This window comes from Esox lucius, chromosome 21 (genome assembly GCF_011004845.1).
Source record: "Esox lucius isolate fEsoLuc1 chromosome 21, fEsoLuc1.pri, whole genome shotgun sequence".
In the NCBI taxonomy this organism is placed as follows: domain Eukaryota; kingdom Metazoa; phylum Chordata; class Actinopteri; order Esociformes; family Esocidae; genus Esox; species Esox lucius.
In genome coordinates, this window is record NC_047589.1 from 7016896 (window position 1) to 7033179 (window position 16284).

At 43.9% G+C, this 16284-nt stretch overlaps 4 non-coding genes across 4 annotated transcripts; all 4 read right to left on the reverse strand.

Moving 5' to 3' along the window:
• Positions 1-14724: 14724 nt before the first annotated feature.
• On the reverse strand, positions 14725-14798 carry trnat-ugu. The gene has a single exon. It is a non-coding gene; the product is annotated as a tRNA-Thr (tRNA).
• A 257-nt stretch (positions 14799-15055) lies between these two features.
• On the reverse strand, positions 15056-15129 carry trnat-ugu. The gene has a single exon. It is a non-coding gene; the product is annotated as a tRNA-Thr (tRNA).
• A 411-nt stretch (positions 15130-15540) lies between these two features.
• On the reverse strand, positions 15541-15614 carry trnat-agu. Its single transcript has one exon. It is a non-coding gene; the product is annotated as a tRNA-Thr (tRNA).
• A 257-nt stretch (positions 15615-15871) lies between these two features.
• On the reverse strand, positions 15872-15945 carry trnat-ugu. Its single transcript has one exon. It is a non-coding gene; the product is annotated as a tRNA-Thr (tRNA).
• Positions 15946-16284: the final 339 nt, after the last annotated feature.

The window sequence follows — 16284 nt, forward strand, 5'->3', positions numbered from 1 at the left end:
TGACCTGAGACCAGAAAACGGTTTCATAGAGCAGATGTTTTTGGGACACGACCATGGAGACGAATTCGCAAGAAAATGCCACATATATGGATACAGCAACCACAACCAGCGGATTGAGAGCTGGTGGGGATTATTAAGGAAACACCATGCCTAGTATTGGATGAACAGATTTCAAGATTTAAAGGACTCCTAATTCTGGGGACTTTATATATAAACAGTTAATCTTCCCATTTGGAAAATCTATTTTTGCAATGCAAAATGTATGTAGAATATATGAGAATTATATGTCGAATATTCATTCATCTTCTTCCGCTTATCCGGGGCCAGGTCGCAGGGGCAACAGTCTAAGCAGAGATGCCCAGACTTCCCTCTCCCTAGACACTTCCTCTAGCTCTTCCGGGGGGACACCGAGGCGTTTTCCAGGCCAGCCGGGAGACATAGTCCCTCCAGTGCATCCTATAGGTCTTCCCCGGGGTCTCCTCCCGGTGGGACGGGCCCGGAACACCTACCCGTGAAGGCGTTCAGGAGGCATCCGGAACAGATGCCCAAGCCACCTCAGCTGACCCCTCTCGATGTGGAGGAGCAGCGACTCTACTCTGAGCTCCTCCCGGGTGACCGAGCTTCTCACCCTATCTCTAAGGGTTCGCCCAGCAAACCCTGTGGAGAAAGCTCATTTCGGCTGCCTGTATCCGGGATCTTGTCCTTTCGGTCATGACCCAAAGCTCATGACCATAGGTGAGAGTAGGAACGTAGATTGACCGGTAAATCGAGAGCTTCGCCTTGTGGCTCAGCTCTTTCTTCACCATGACAGACCGATACATCGACCGCATTACTGCAGAAGCTGCACCGATCCGTCTGTCAATCTCCCGTTCCATCCTTCCCTCACTCATGAACAAGACCCCTAGATACTTAAACTCCTCCACTAGAGGCAAGAACTCTCCACCAACCTGAAGTGGGCAAGCCACCCTTTTCCGACTGAGGACCATGGCCTCGGATTTGGAGGTACTGATTTTCATCCCAACCGCTTCACACTCAGCTGCAAACCGTAGACTCGCATGCTGAAGGTCCTGGTTTGAAGGAGCCAATATATGTCGAATACATTTTACTTTATTCAAAATACATTTCAGCTATCAAAATATTTCAGCTTTTATTCTGAAATGTATTTGAAAATGTATAAATACTTTTCAGTTTTGTCCAAATGTTTTTCACGTAAAAAATTCTATCATTACAACATGTATTTTGTCTAGGAAATATATTACAAAATGTATTTTGAAGCCCATATTAAAATGCATTTTTCAGATCCTGTGAAAGTAAATAGATGAAATGTAATTACCAACGTATTTATTATATCACATTTAGGTGTTGAAACCCATTTTATAGATATACATTACCAAAATACATTTCATCTTATAGTCAAATATATTCTAACATACTATAGCTTACTTGGTAAGATCACTACTTGCCCCTACTAGTAAGACATTTATTTTTAGGTTAGTAGTTAGTGCATCTGACTGTGGGACATAAGGTTGCAGGTTCAAAACACAGCCTGGCCAATACTGGGATGTATTTAGCCATGCATTTAAAAGCCAAGCATTTTTTTAAAAATATAAATATACCTTTGTGGAAAATTTCTAAAATGTTGACATATATTTAGTGAATGTATTCAGGAATGTATTTTTCAAATGTATTGAAAAATATATTTAAAATACATTTATTTTCCGGATGGGTTATTCACCTGTCTACAAATAATCGAGGTCAACTGACCATCATCGCAGTCAACTGACCATTAACCCTATAAACTGTAGCTCAGTGGTTCCCAATTAGTGGTTCTAGGACCCTTGGGGGTACTTGCAGACTATAAGCTGTCAGGGAAATTTCTTAAACTGATGTATTCTTACTGATTAAAGGACTGGGTCCCCATGTTTAGATAAGTAAATGTAGTTAGAGGGGGAACTGGGGGATCTTTGACCAGCATCCTTGTCCGGCACCAATGGATTAGATGGTTACTCGTAAATTAGTAAATCTGTATAACCCTTTTAGGGTCTATCCTTGGGTGTCCAGATATTGTGGCTCCTAAAAGGTTGAAAAGGTTAACCATGTGAATGTGTTTTATTGACACATAACTTACCACACCCCTTTTTCCTCCTTTAAATGATGATGCTTGTCCTGTGTTACTTTAGAGACTATTCACTGTTACTTTGTAACCTGCGTATTCTCTCCTTGCAAGTATATTAAACCGTTTATTGTGCAATTGATTTCTCCTGTCTTACCTACCATTTTCATAGAACTGTTTGAACTTTAGAAATTTCCATCACAAAGCTTACTGGTATAGTGAACATGAGGGGATACGTCAGGGAAGGCTTCGACAAGTAAAATTATGTTGTTGGTACAGTATGAATCATTGTAAAATGTTGAGAAACTGCTTGATGTAATGATTATCTGGTTTGAATTGAGTAGTCAAAACAATTGATTCATACCTGCAAAGCTAATTAAGCCATCAATTCTACCCATCGCTCTGTGGCATCAACTAAGACAAACAATTTGTATTTATTTAATTATTCTGATACATTAATAAATGTAATTTGGTCTTGCATTTCTGTCTTTCATATAGGAAGAATTGCAGAAACTTCTTCATCTCTGGAATACTCATCGAATCCGCAGAAATGCTGTAGCTCCTAGTGGACGGCCACTGCTTATGTACAGCCTTCCACAACTGTATAGGGCCAGGGATCACCTCAAAGGAGTTTCTCAACAACAAATACAGAACTGTAAAGAGGATTGTCTTCCGAGATGTCCATACCCCTGTGATCAAACAATTTTTGATATTTCATGCCTTGCAATGGCAGAGGACAATATGAATCCACCCAGTAGTCCTGACGAAGCTATCGAATTGTATTTGTACTTACATGCTTACATATCAACTCACCTGTAACAGATTGCTTTCCCAGGTAGCATTTGGGAAGAACTCACTTGATTAGGTCCACTTAGAAACAAGTGAAGCTTTTAATTCAGCTGAGGGTATGGTGGAAAATTACTACTGAATTTGTCTGAAATGCATAAATACATTCAGTGCAGAACTAGAGCATTATTCCACTAGAACCGTAAGTAGTGAAACATTGATAAATCATGTGCAGCAGCAGTGTTTGTTAGTAGGCATTTGCATTCCTCATTTTATTTAGCTAAAATATGATGCAGGTATAAGATATTAAAATGTAAGATTTTATAGAACCATACATTCTCATTATAAATTGTATGTAATATTGGAGAAATAGATATTTAATATATATTTATTTATTGTCAACACCAATGATTGTTTTACCAGTGAACTAAATGCAGAATCTGTGTATGAGAAGAAATAAGATAACTTGTAACAGAATAACATTTATTTTCCAAAAATGGATGTCAAAAGTTGTATCACCTGCGTATGTGACTTGAATTGGAAATTTTTGGTTAATAATGTGCATACAGAAATCAATGAAAAAGGCATTGTTTAATAAAACCACTACCTATCATCATCTTGTGTCTACAGTATTACTTCAGACACCATTTAAAAGCTATAAAAACATTTTGTAAAAACATAAAACATTTTGAGTACCGTGACGTCGCCCGGTATGGCGCAGCCGGGGCCCCACCCTGGAGCCAGGCCTGGGGTTGGGGCTCGTATGCGAGCGCCTGGTGGCCGGGCCTTCCCCCATGGGGCCCGGCCGGGCTCAGCCCGAACGGGCGACGTGGGGCCGCCCTCCCGTGGGCTCACCACCCACAGGAGGGACCATAAGGGGCCGGTGCGAAGAGGATCGGGCGGCAGTCGAAGGCAGGGGCCTAGACAACCCGATCTCTGGACACGGAAACTAGCTCTAGGGACGTGGAATGTCACCTCGCTGGCGGGGAAGGAGCCTGAGTTGGTGCGTGAGGTTGAGAGGTTCCGATTAGAGGTAATCGGGATCACCTCTACACACGGCTTGGGCTCTGGAACCACACTCCTTGAGAGAGGATGGACTCTTCACCACTCTGGAGTTGCCCATGGTGAGAGGCGGCGGGCTGGTGTGGGTTTGCTCATAGCTCCCCAGCTCTGCCGCCATGTGTTGGAGTTTACCCCGGTGAACGAGAGGGTCGTTTCCCTGCGCCTACGGGTCGGGGATAGGTCTCTCACTGTTGTTTGTGCCTACGGGCCGAACGGCAGTGCAGAGTACCCGACCTTCTTGGAGTCTCTGGGAGGGGTGCTGGAAAGTGCTCCGACTGGGGACTCTATTGTTCTACTGGGGGACTTCAACGCCCACGTGGGCAACGACAGTGACACCTGGAGGGGCGTGATTGGGAGGAACGGCCCCCCGGATCTGAACCCGAGTGGTGTTCAATTATTGGACTTCTGTGCTAGTCACAGTTTGTCCATAACGAACACCATGTTCAAGCATAAGGGTGTCCATCAGTGCACGTGGCACCAGGACACCCTAGGCCGCAGGTCGATGATCGACTTTGTTGTCGTCTCATCTGACCTGCGGCCGTATGTCTTGGACACTCGGGTGAAGAGAGGGGCGGAGCTGTCAACTGATCACCACCTGGTGGTGAGTTGGATCCGATGGCGGGGGAGGAAGCTGGACAGACTCGGCAGGCCCAAGCGTACTGTAAGGGTCTGCTGGGAACGTCTGGCCGAGTCTCCTGTCAGAGAGATCTTTAACTCCCACCTCCGGCAGAGTTTCGACTGGATCCCGAGGGAGGTTGGAGATATTGAGTCCGAGTGGACCATGTTCTCCACCGCCATTGTCGAAGCGGCCGCTCGGAGCTGTGGCCGTAAGGTCTCCGGTGCCTGTCGAGGCGGCAATCCCCGAACCCGGTGGTGGACACCGGAAGTAAGGGATGCCGTCAAGCTGAAGAAGGAGTCCTATCAGGCCTGGTTGGCTTGTGGGACTCCTGAGGCAGCTGACGGGTACCGACAGGCCAAGCGGGCTGCAGCCCGGGTGGTTGTGGAGGCAAAAACTCGGGCCTGGGAGGAGTTCGGTGAGGCCATGGAGAAGGACTATCGGCTGGCCTCGAAGAGATTCTGGCAAACCATCCGGCGCCTCAGGAGAGGGAAACAGTGCCCTACCAACGCTGTTTACAGTAGAGGTGGACAGCTGTTGACCTCAACTGAGGATGTCGTCGGGCGGTGGAAGGAGTACTTCGAGGATCTCCTCAATCCCGCTGACACGTCTTCCATTGAGGAAGCAGAGGATGAGGGCTCAGAGGTGGACTCGTCCATCACCCGGGCTGAAGTCACTGAGGTGGTCAAGAAACTCCTCGGTGGCAAGGCACCGGGGGTGGATGAGATCCGCCCTGAGTACCTCAAGTCTCTGGATGTTGTGGGGCTGTCTTGGTTGACACGCCTGTGCAACATCGCGTGGCGGTCGGGGACAGTGCCTCTTGGATGGCAGACCGGGGTGGTGGTCCCTCTTTTTAAGAAGGGGGACCGGAGGGTGTGTTCCAACTATAGGGGGATCACACTTCTCAGCCTCCCCGGGAAAGTCTATGCCAGGGTTCTGGAGAGGAGAATACGGCCGATAGTAGAACCTCGGATTCAGGAGGAACAGTGTGGTTTTCGTCCGGGCCGTGGAACACTGGACCAGCTCTATACCCTCTACGGGGTGTTGGAGGGTTCATGGGAGTTTGCCCAACCAATCCACATGTGTTTTGTGGATTTGGAGAAAGCATTCGACTGTGTCCCTCGCGGCATCTTGTGGAGGGTGCTTGGGGAATATGGGGTCCTGGGTCCTTTGCTAAGGGCTGTCAGGTCCCTGTACAACCGAAGCAGGAGCTTGGTCCGCATTGCCGGCAGTAAGTCAGACTTGTTCCCAGTGCATGTTGGACTCCGGCAGGGCTGCCCTTTGTCACCGGTTCTGTTCGTAATTTTTATGGACAGAATTTCTAGGCGCAGCCAGGGGCCGGAGGGTGTCAGGTTTGGGGACCACACAATTTCGTCTCTGCTCTTTGCAGATGATGTTGTCGTGTTGGCCCCTTCTAACCAGGACCTTCAGCATGCACTGGGACGGTTTGCAGCCGAGTGTGAAGCGGTGGGGATGAAAATCAGTACCTCCAAATCTGAGGCCATGGTCCTCAGTCGGAAAAGGGTGGCTTGCCCACTTCAGGTTGGTGGAGAGTGCCTGCCTCAAGTGGAGGAGTTTAAGTATCTAGGGGTCTTGTTCACGAGTGAGGGAAGGATGGAACGGGAGATTGACAGACGGATCGGTACAGCTTCTGCAGTAATGCAGTCGATGTATCGGTCTGTCGTGGTGAAGAAAGAGCTGAGCCGCAAGGCGAAGCTCTCGATTTACCAGTCAATCTACGTTCCTACTCTCACCTATGGTCATGAGCTTTGGGTCATGACCGAAAGGACAAGATCCCGGATACAGGCGGCCGAAATGAGCTTTCTCCGCAGGGTGGCCGGGCGATCCCTTAGAGATAGGGTGAGAAGCTTGGTCACCCGGGAGGAGCTCAGAGTAGAGCCGCTGCTCCTCCACATCGAGAGGGGTCAGCTGAGGTGGCTTGGGCATCTTTTTCGGATGCCTCCGGAACGCCTTCCTGGGAAGGTGTTCCGGTCCCGTCCCACCGGGAAGAGACCCCGGGGAAGACCTAGGACACGCTGGAGGGACTATGTCTCCCGGCTGGCCTGGGAACGCCTCGGTGTCCCCCCGGAAGAGCTAGAGGAAGTGTCTGGGGAGAGGGAAGTCTGGGCATCCCTGCTTAGACTGCTGCCCCCGCGACCCGGCCCCGGATAAGCGGGAGAAGATGGATGGATGGATGGAAAAACATAAAACATGGAGCGAGAATGTCATTACAGAACATCGTCATTCTATTAGGCATTACAGAGAATTACAGCAGTAGAAAGAACATTAACTTTGAGCTGCTAATATGTCAACATTCCATTCAAACAATGCAGTCAATGAACAGATTCAGTCAGAACAGCCATTCTCCAGCAAAAATCAGTTCTTGATAACTGCATATGTAACCAGTACCAAGTGTGTATCATATAATAACAGCTTTCAAACTAAACATACATTTACACATGCCCAAGTGAAAAAAGTTGTATAGTTAAAGTATATTTTGGAAACACTTAAGTTGTACTTTAGTACACTAAATAGTATTTATGTACTATTTAAATACTAATAAGTATACTAGGTGTATTAAAATGGATGTGATAATTTCTTGCTTTAGTACCCTTGTAATACTTGAAAATACTTGGAAATAAATAATAAGCATTACAAACATATAACATTTGAAATAAATGTTGACTATATTTCCCAAGCGTTTATTATAAGTGTACTAGAATATGTAATATGTATGCTGAAATGTACTTATTACTATGTAAATTATACTATGTAAACAAAACTATTTTGTTACTATTTAGTGTACTAAAGTACAACTTAAGTGTATTACTTTAGAACCACAATATATTTTTGAAATATGCCATAAACTTACAGGCACTACTTGACACTTATTAATGAATGCATTCCATAAATGACCTCCCAAGCATCATAACTGAAAGAAGCAACATTCATTAAATTAATTTGTCAAAATAAAAAGGCATTTTCAAAATTACAAAAGCATGTCTCAATACTGTCATAGCACATAATCTACATACAGTTATTTTAGGGAGGTTCCACTGCAATCTTTTTTTCTGTCTTGTAGATTATCTGGATGACAGACCAAGTAGTATTAAACTATGTCCATTATCCAGGTATTGCTCTGTAGAACTGCGCTGAATTCAGCACGGAACTGTGGGAAACTTTCATAGTTGTCAGACATTTGTAAGAACATCCCACAGGTGCACGCAATTGGAACTCCACCATGATACTGTCATCCGATCCTGTGCAAAATCTCAAAAACGTCCCTATTTTCTCATCATCTAGTTCCCTGATGTATCTTTTCAAGTGATGCTCCACCTCCTTCTGCTTTGTGGTCATACCTGCAGGGAACTTCAGAAGTGATTTTAGGGGACGGTTTTAGGCTGTTGTACATGTGCTTCAACTGCTAAGCATAAGTGCACATTGTGTTTGGGCCATTTCTCTCCAACAGTCAATTACAAAACATTGGTTTTTGTACAATCTCTTTGTGTGATAGCTCACACAGAATCTCTGCAAACCTTTTCTGCAGCCATAGTTGTCCAGGATGTCCAAAAGGTCCTCTGACTCAACAGATGTGAAATCTTCCAAGGCTTGTTTCAGCATTTCTTGCTCTGGAGTGCTAACAAACTGTAAAAAGCTTTCCTTCAGGTCGCTGTACACTGAACCAAACAACATCTCTTCTAAAAATGGTAGTGCGCGCTTAATCGGTAAGTACTGGCAGTCTTGGTAACCCTTCACATGAATTCTTCCAATTGCTTTCCAAATGTCAGCGTTGAAATCATGTCTGATGAAGGGCACTTTCAGTGTTGTGCCAAGTGTGCAACGGTCATGGAATTCTTGCAAGAAGCTACTGAACACATCCCTTAGGACTCCAGATCCACAGCCTTTTTCTTCAGAGTTATCTGGTAATAAACCTTTCACAATTAGTGGTTTAATCAAAACATCAGGGTCAGAGAAAGCTTCTAGCATGTCACTGAGGCAGTTTGCATGACCTATAGTTAAGATGTTTGGACACACTGAATAGGCTTGAACAAAAGTACCTTGATCCTCTAAATTGTGTTCCTGGTAGGACTGATCTGTGATGAAAAAAAAATTATAAAAAAAAAGTTATTTGTTAAAGTTATATGTTCCTGATGAGTAAGGTTACGCAAGCAGGTGGTAGAATCAACCCTCAAACAAAGGCGCCTAATTCTGGGCATGAAAGCGGCAAGATGTCGGACGATGCTGCAAGCCTGCTAACGACTGACACACTGGTGAGCAAACTTGATAAACTAAGGAGAAACATTACTGGTGAACTCACCGCGCTGTTGAATTCGTCTTTGGAGTCAATTCACTCATCCATTGCTTCTATTGGATTCACCCTGGCGACTCAAGCGGCTACAATCACTGATATGGAAACTAGCTTATCCAACCACAGCGACAGGATTACACATCTCGAACAGGAGGTCTCTGCTCTTCAGTCGAAGTTGGTGTTGGTGACAGAGGAGAATGTCGCTTTAAGAGCTAACGTGGAAGATCTCGTTTCTCGGTCCAAACGGCAGAATATTCGTGTGGTTGGTCTTCCGGAGGATATTGAGGGAAAGGACGCCAGGCAGTTTATGACAGAATTATTCACAGAGGTCGCAGGCGACGCTCTTCCCTCCCCACCAGAGTTTGATTGCGCCCATTTAAGGCCCAACCCGCGCCACGGTCAAAATCCCCGTCCGATTATAGTGAGATTTCATTGCTACGTGGAGAAGGAGGCTGTGCTCAAATTCGTGAAATCGTCAAAGGAAATTACTTTCAAGGTACACAGAATCAAGCTCTATGAGGACTTTTGCGTTTCGGTGACTAATAGGAGAACTGCGTTCAACAACATCAAGGGCTTGTTGTACAAACGCGGGGTTCATTTTGGCATGATCTACCCGGCCAGACTTTGCGTGTCATACAACAACGCGGAGCACTATTTTGATGCTCCTGAGGCTGCAGAAAAATTCTACCACCAAAACTTTGCTGAGTAACTTTAGGAGCTGACAGTCATAGATAATCTTTAAATATTCTTCCCTGTCAGTTTTACAGCCACTAGCTTCGCTTTGTGCACTCATTCTGCACATTTGCTGAACTGCACCCTGTCCACTCTTTTTCAGGAGTGATTTCTCTTATTAGTGTTAAATTCTTTATGTTTGTTGGAGTCAACTCCACTACACAATCGGTTGTGATAACGTTTTTCTGGCAACTCGCCATGTCTAACCGGACGAGTATCAGAAGGGATTTTCTTTTGTTATTTTTGAACATATTTGTGTTTTTGTTCTTTATGTTCTGGGTATGTTTGGGGGTTATGTTTTATGGAGGATTATTTTTTCTTAATAGGCATTTATTGTTGTCTCTTACACATGCTACTCTGATTGAGCATAAAAAAGCATTGTTTTTTTATCTTTATTTCTTACCCTATTTAGATTATTATGTCCTACTTTGCAGTTTTATGAACAAGCCTCCTGTTAATTCTAAGGGGGGAGGGGTTGGACAATATTATAATTATTACATGGAATGTACGTGGGTTGGGTGGCCAAATTAAACGCTCCCATCTAAAATCACTGTCCTCTGATATTATGTTTCTTCAGGAGATACATCTACGTACATGTGACCACACCAGACTGAGTAAACAATGGGTTGGTCAAGTGTTTCACTCTAGTTTTAATAGCAAATCCAGAGGTACTGCAATTCTGATACATAAGAGTCATGTTTCTAGCAGAGCAAGTACTTTCAGATCCTGAAGGACGCTTTGTAGTCGTGAGTGGCATTCTTTTTCAAACTCCAGTAGTGTTAGTAAACGTATATGCCCCAAATTGGTATAACCTTACTTTTATGTCTATGCTTTTCTCAAAGATACCAAATCTTGACACTCATCACCTTATTTTTGGAGGGGACCTTAACTGTGTTATTGATAATAATCTTGATAAATCTGCGACTAAATCATCTTCTCTTTCTGCTATGTCCAGGTCTCTAATTTCGCTGACAAATCAAAGAGGCTGTATAGATCCCTGGTGCTTTTTTCATCCCTCTGACAAGGTATTTTCTTTCTTCTCTAGTGAGCACCATGTCTACTCTCGGATTGATTATTTCTTCCTTGATAAAGCCCTACTTTCTTCGGTTATTTCCTCAGATTACTCTGCCATTGTTATTTCCGATCATGCTCAGCATATGTTAGATATCTCCTTTTTGCCCGCTTTTAAGAGCCAACCTCAGTGGAAATTCGATGTAGGGCTTCTTGCTAGAACTGACTTCTGTGAATTTCAATCAAAAAATATAGATTTTTTCATTGAGACGAACACATCAGAAACAGTGTCTGCTTCTCTTCTATGGGAGACATTTAAAGCGTTTATTTGTGGTCGAATCATTTCCTTCAGTGCTCACTTAGCCAAGACTAGAAAATCTCGGCAACAGGAGCTTATCCGTTCAATCGTAGAGGTGGATGGACAGTATTCAAGCAATCCAAAACCTGATCTTAAGTTAAAACGATCCAAGTTACAAACTGAATTTGATTTGCTTTCAACAAATAAAGCACAATATTTGATTAAAAGAACTAAAGCCACATATTATGAACATGGGGATAGAGCAGGCTGTCTTCTTGCTTCCCAGCTTAAACATCAGTCAGCAACACGCTATATCACACAGATTTATGATAACAATTCTAATAAGCTTGTTACTGACCCTAAAAAAATCAACTCTGTCTTTTCCTCCTTTTACTCCAGTCTTTATACTTCTTTCCTACAAAATTTAAATATACCCACTATTAATACATCAACAGAGGAGACAATAGATGTACCTCTCAAGCTAGATGAAATTACCACCTGCATTGGTCTAATGCAGTGTAACAAGGCTCCAGGGCCGGATGGCTTCCCCTTTCATTAGAAATTCTCAGCGCAGTTAGTCCCCTTATTGTTCAAAAATGTCATTTGAGCAAGGTTTTCTCCCAGCTTCATTAAATCAAGCATCTATCTCCCTTCTATAAAAAAAAATAAAGACCCTACTTTATGTAGTAGCTATAGACCTATTAGTTTATTGAATGCTGACATAAAAATTATTGCAAAGGTGCTGGCAAAGCGCATCGATACATGTCTTCCTGATATTATTTCTGAGGATCAGACTGGCTTTATTAGGGGACGTCAGATGTCATCTAATATTCGGCGATTGCTAAATATACTTTTTATTCCATCTCCGTCTAAGACTTCTGAAATGATAATCTCTCTTGATGCTGAAAAAGCATTTGATCGTGTGGAATGGAATTATTTATTTAATGTATTAGAAAAGTTTGGCTTTGGGCACAATATTATCTCATGGATTCGCCTCCTATATACGGCTCCCTCTGCAAGTCTTAAAACTAATGCTGATAGTTAATTTTTCTTTCCCCTCTCACGTGGGACACTTCAGGGTTACCCTCTGTCTCCTTTGCTCTTCGCTTTAACTTTTGAGCCACTTTCTATTGCCTTAAAAGCATCGTCTATACGCGGGATCCAGAGGGGAGGCACAGAACATCGTGTTTCTCTCAATGCTGACGACTTGTTGTTGTATGTACATGATCCAGTTGGCTGCGCCAACGAGATTATGCTTTTGCTCGGCACCTTTGGCTCTTTCTCAGGTTACAAACATTTCACACTCTTTCAGTTCTCTTCCTTAAGAATAACTTTACGTATTTGTTTGATCAAATTAAACTAGACTTGAAATTTTGGGACAGCCTACCCCTTTCTCTTGTTGGGAGAGTGGAGACCATTAAAATGAACGTTTTGCTGCAACTTTTATTTCTCTTCCAGTCTCTCCCTCTTTTTCTTAAGTGTCTAGATAAAATTGTCTCCTCATTTATCTGGGCTGGTAAAATTCCTAAAGTGAGTAAAATTATCCTGCAACAAAATAAACATGATGGAGGTCTAGCTCTGCCAAATTTTCTTTTTTATTACTGTCCCGCCAATATTTCTATGATTTTCTTGTGGTGTAATGCGTCAGGGGTTAACTGGTGTACTCTAGAAGCCGCTACTTGTCTTTCTTCTTCTCTTCCTGCACTTGTCTTTGCTCCTTTGTCTATGAGTCCCTCCAATCTCTGGTTGAGAACTTATTGTCAGCTCCTACAGGTGGTAGTCATATATCCTCTGTCTACACCATGTTACTCTCATCTAATATGTCCTCTCTCTCCTGCCTAAAGATGACTTGGGAAAAGGAGCTGCAAATTAAGTTTTCGGAAGAGCTATTGTCTGAGGATCTTGCTAGAGTTAATTCTACTTCTGTATGTGCTTGGCTAAGTCTGATTCAGCTAAAAGTCTTTCATCTAATTCATCTTACCAAAGCTAGACTCCATAAATTGTTTCCAGAAACAGAAAACTCCTGTATCAGATGCTCATTTACTCCTGCCGATCACACCCATACGTTCTTTAGCTGCCCAAAACTGACATCATTTTGGTCTTGCTTTTTTGACTTCATGTCTAGAGCTCTGCTAATTTCTCTATCTCCATGTCCTCTAGTCGCCGTCTTTGGTGTGTTCTCTGACACTTGGTCTTTATCTGAGACAGTAGTCTCAGTGCTGTCATATTCATTATCAAACAGATAAACAAAATCTTTGTAAGCGCTATCATTCAAAGGCACAGACAAAGAAGTGTCTTCAAACACTTGCATTGGCTCAGTTACAATATAAAAATGCAACATGACTGTCTGATACAGTGGGAAAACAAGTATTTGATACACTGCCGATTTTGCAGGTTTTCCTACTTACAAAGCACGTAGAGGTCTGTCATTTTTATCATAGGTACACTTCAACTGTGAGATTTTTTTTTTGGTATTTGATCACATACCAACCAGTAAGAAATCCGGCTCTCACAGACTTGAAGCCCTCCTGTTCTCCACTCATTACCTGTATTAACTGCACCTGTTTGAACTCGTTACCTGTATGAAAGACACCTGTTCACACACTCAATCAAACAGACTCCAGACTATCCACAATGGCCAAGACCAGAGAGCTGTGTAAGGACATCAGGGATAAAATGGTAGGCATGCACAAGGCTGGGATGGGCTACAGGACAGAAGGCAAGCAGCTTGGTGAGAAGGCAACACCTGTTGGCACAATTATTAGAAAATGGAAGAAGTTCAAGATGAAAGTAAATCTCCCTCGGTCTGGTGCTACATGCAAGATCTCACCTACGTGGGGCATCAATGATGATGAGGATAGTGAAGGATCAGCCCAGAACTACACGGCAGGACCTGGTCAATGACCTGAAGAGAGCCGGGACCACAGTCTCAAAGAAAACCATTAGCAACACACTACGCCGTCATGGATTAAAATCCTGCAGCGCACGCAAGGTTCCCCTGCTCAAGCCAGCGCATGTCCAGGCCCGTCTGAAGTTTGCCAGTGACAATGGATGATCCAGAGGAGGAATGGGAGAAGGTCATCTGGTCTGATGAGACAAAAATTTAGCTTTTTGGTCTAAACTCCACTCGCCGTGTTTGGAGGAAGAAGAAGGATGAGTACAACCCCAAGGAAATCATCCCAACCATGAAGCATGGAGGTGGAAACACCATTCTTCGGGGATGCTTTTCTGCAAAGAGGACCGGACGACTGCGTGGAGGATGGATTGAGGGGAGGATGGATAGGGCCATGTATCAAGAGATCTTGGCCAACAACCTCCTTCCCTCAGTAAGAGCATTGAAGATGGGTCATGGCTGGGTCTTCTGGCATGACAACGACCCGAAACACACAGCCAGGTCAACTAAGGAGTGGCTCCGTTAGAAGCATCTCAAGGTCATAGAGTGGCCTAGCCAGTCTCCAGACCTGAACCCAATAAAAAATATTTGGAGGGAGCTGAAAGTCAAAAATGCCCAGCGACAGCCCCAAAACCTAAGGATATGGAGGTCTGTATGGAGGAGTGGGCCAAAATCGTTGCTGCAGTGTGTGCAAACCTGGTCAGGAAAAACAGGAAACGTATCATCTCTGTAATTGCCAACAAAAAAATTTACAAATAATAAGTTCTGCTATTCTGATCAAATATCAAATACATACATACATGCAATAAAATGCAAATTAAATACTAAAATGTAGGAATCAATAGCCACAGTTATATTACACAAGCCAAAACAACACCATCCAAAGACTTGTATCACCATTGAACGGCACTGCTTTGATTCGAACTCAGGATCTCCTGTTTACAAGACAGGCGCTTTAACCAACTAAGCCACAGCGCCAACAATGGACTAGATTGTAAGGCAGGGCTCAAAACAGATTCTAACAAATGGACTTCCTTTAAAAGGTCGGGCAAATATATCCATGGTTCTCAGGCATACAAGACCATTTTTTTACCAAACGAAGCCACTGAGCCCCACCAGGCCATCACGGAATGGCAGCGCTTGCACTGGCCATAATTTTACGGTAGGGATCAATAGCCACAGATATATTACACAAGCCAAAACAACACCATCCAAAGACTTGTATCACCATTGAAAGGCACTGCTGAGATTCGAACTCAGGATCTCCTGTTTACAAGACAGGCGCTTTAACCAACTAAGCCACAGCGCCAACCGTGGACTAGATTGTAAGGCAGGGCTCGAAACAGATGCTAACAAATGGACCTCTTTTAAATGGCGAGGAAATTACATTCAGGATCTCTGGCATACAAGACAGGCACGTTACCCAACGAAGCCACAGCGCCCCACCAGGCCATCACGGAATGACAGCGCATGACCTGTCGATAGTTTCATGGCAGGGATCAATAGCCACAGATATATTACACAAGCCAAAACAACACCATCCAAAGACTTCTACCTCTTTTGAAAGACACAGCTGAGATACAGCACCCATTTTGCAAGCATTGTATTGCAACGGTCAAAATCCACTGGTTATTTGTCGCTACCCAACAGAGAGCATTGAAGCACTTGTACCTCTTTTAAAGGGTGCAGCTGAGAATCAAACACATTTACATAACTTAAAAGGCACTGCTGAGAGTCGAACTCAGGATCTCCTGTTTACTAGACAGGCGCTCTAACCAACTAAGCCACAGCGCCCATTCAGGTCTTTTTCGGAAGGCAGGGCTCAAAACAGATTCTAACAAATGGACTTCCTTTAAAAGGTCGGGCAAATATATCCATGGTTCTCAGGCATACAAGACCATTTTTTTACCAAACGAAGCCACTGAGCCCCACCAGGCCATCACGGAATGGCAGCGCTTGCACTGGCCATAATTTTACGGTAGGGATCAATAGCCACAGATATATTACACAAGCCAAAACAACACCATCCAAAGACTTGTATCACCATTGAAAGGCACTGCTGAGATTCGAACTCAGGATCTCCTGTTTACAAGACAGGCGCTTTAACCAACTAAGCCACAGCGCCAACCGTGGACTAGATTGTAAGGCAGGGCTCGAAACAGATGCTAACAAATGGACCTCTTTTAAATGGCGAGGAAATTACATTCAGGATCTCTGGCATACAAGACAGGCACGTTACCCAACGAAGCCACAGCGCCCCACCAGGCCATCACGGAATGACAGCGCATGACCTGTCGATAGTTTCATGGCAGGGATCAATAGCCACAGATATATTATACAAGCCATAACAACACCATCCAAAGACTTCTACCTCTTTTGAAAGACACAGCTGAGATACAGCACCCATTTTGCAAGCATTGTATTGCAACGGTCAAAATCCACTGGTTATTTGTCGCTACCCAAC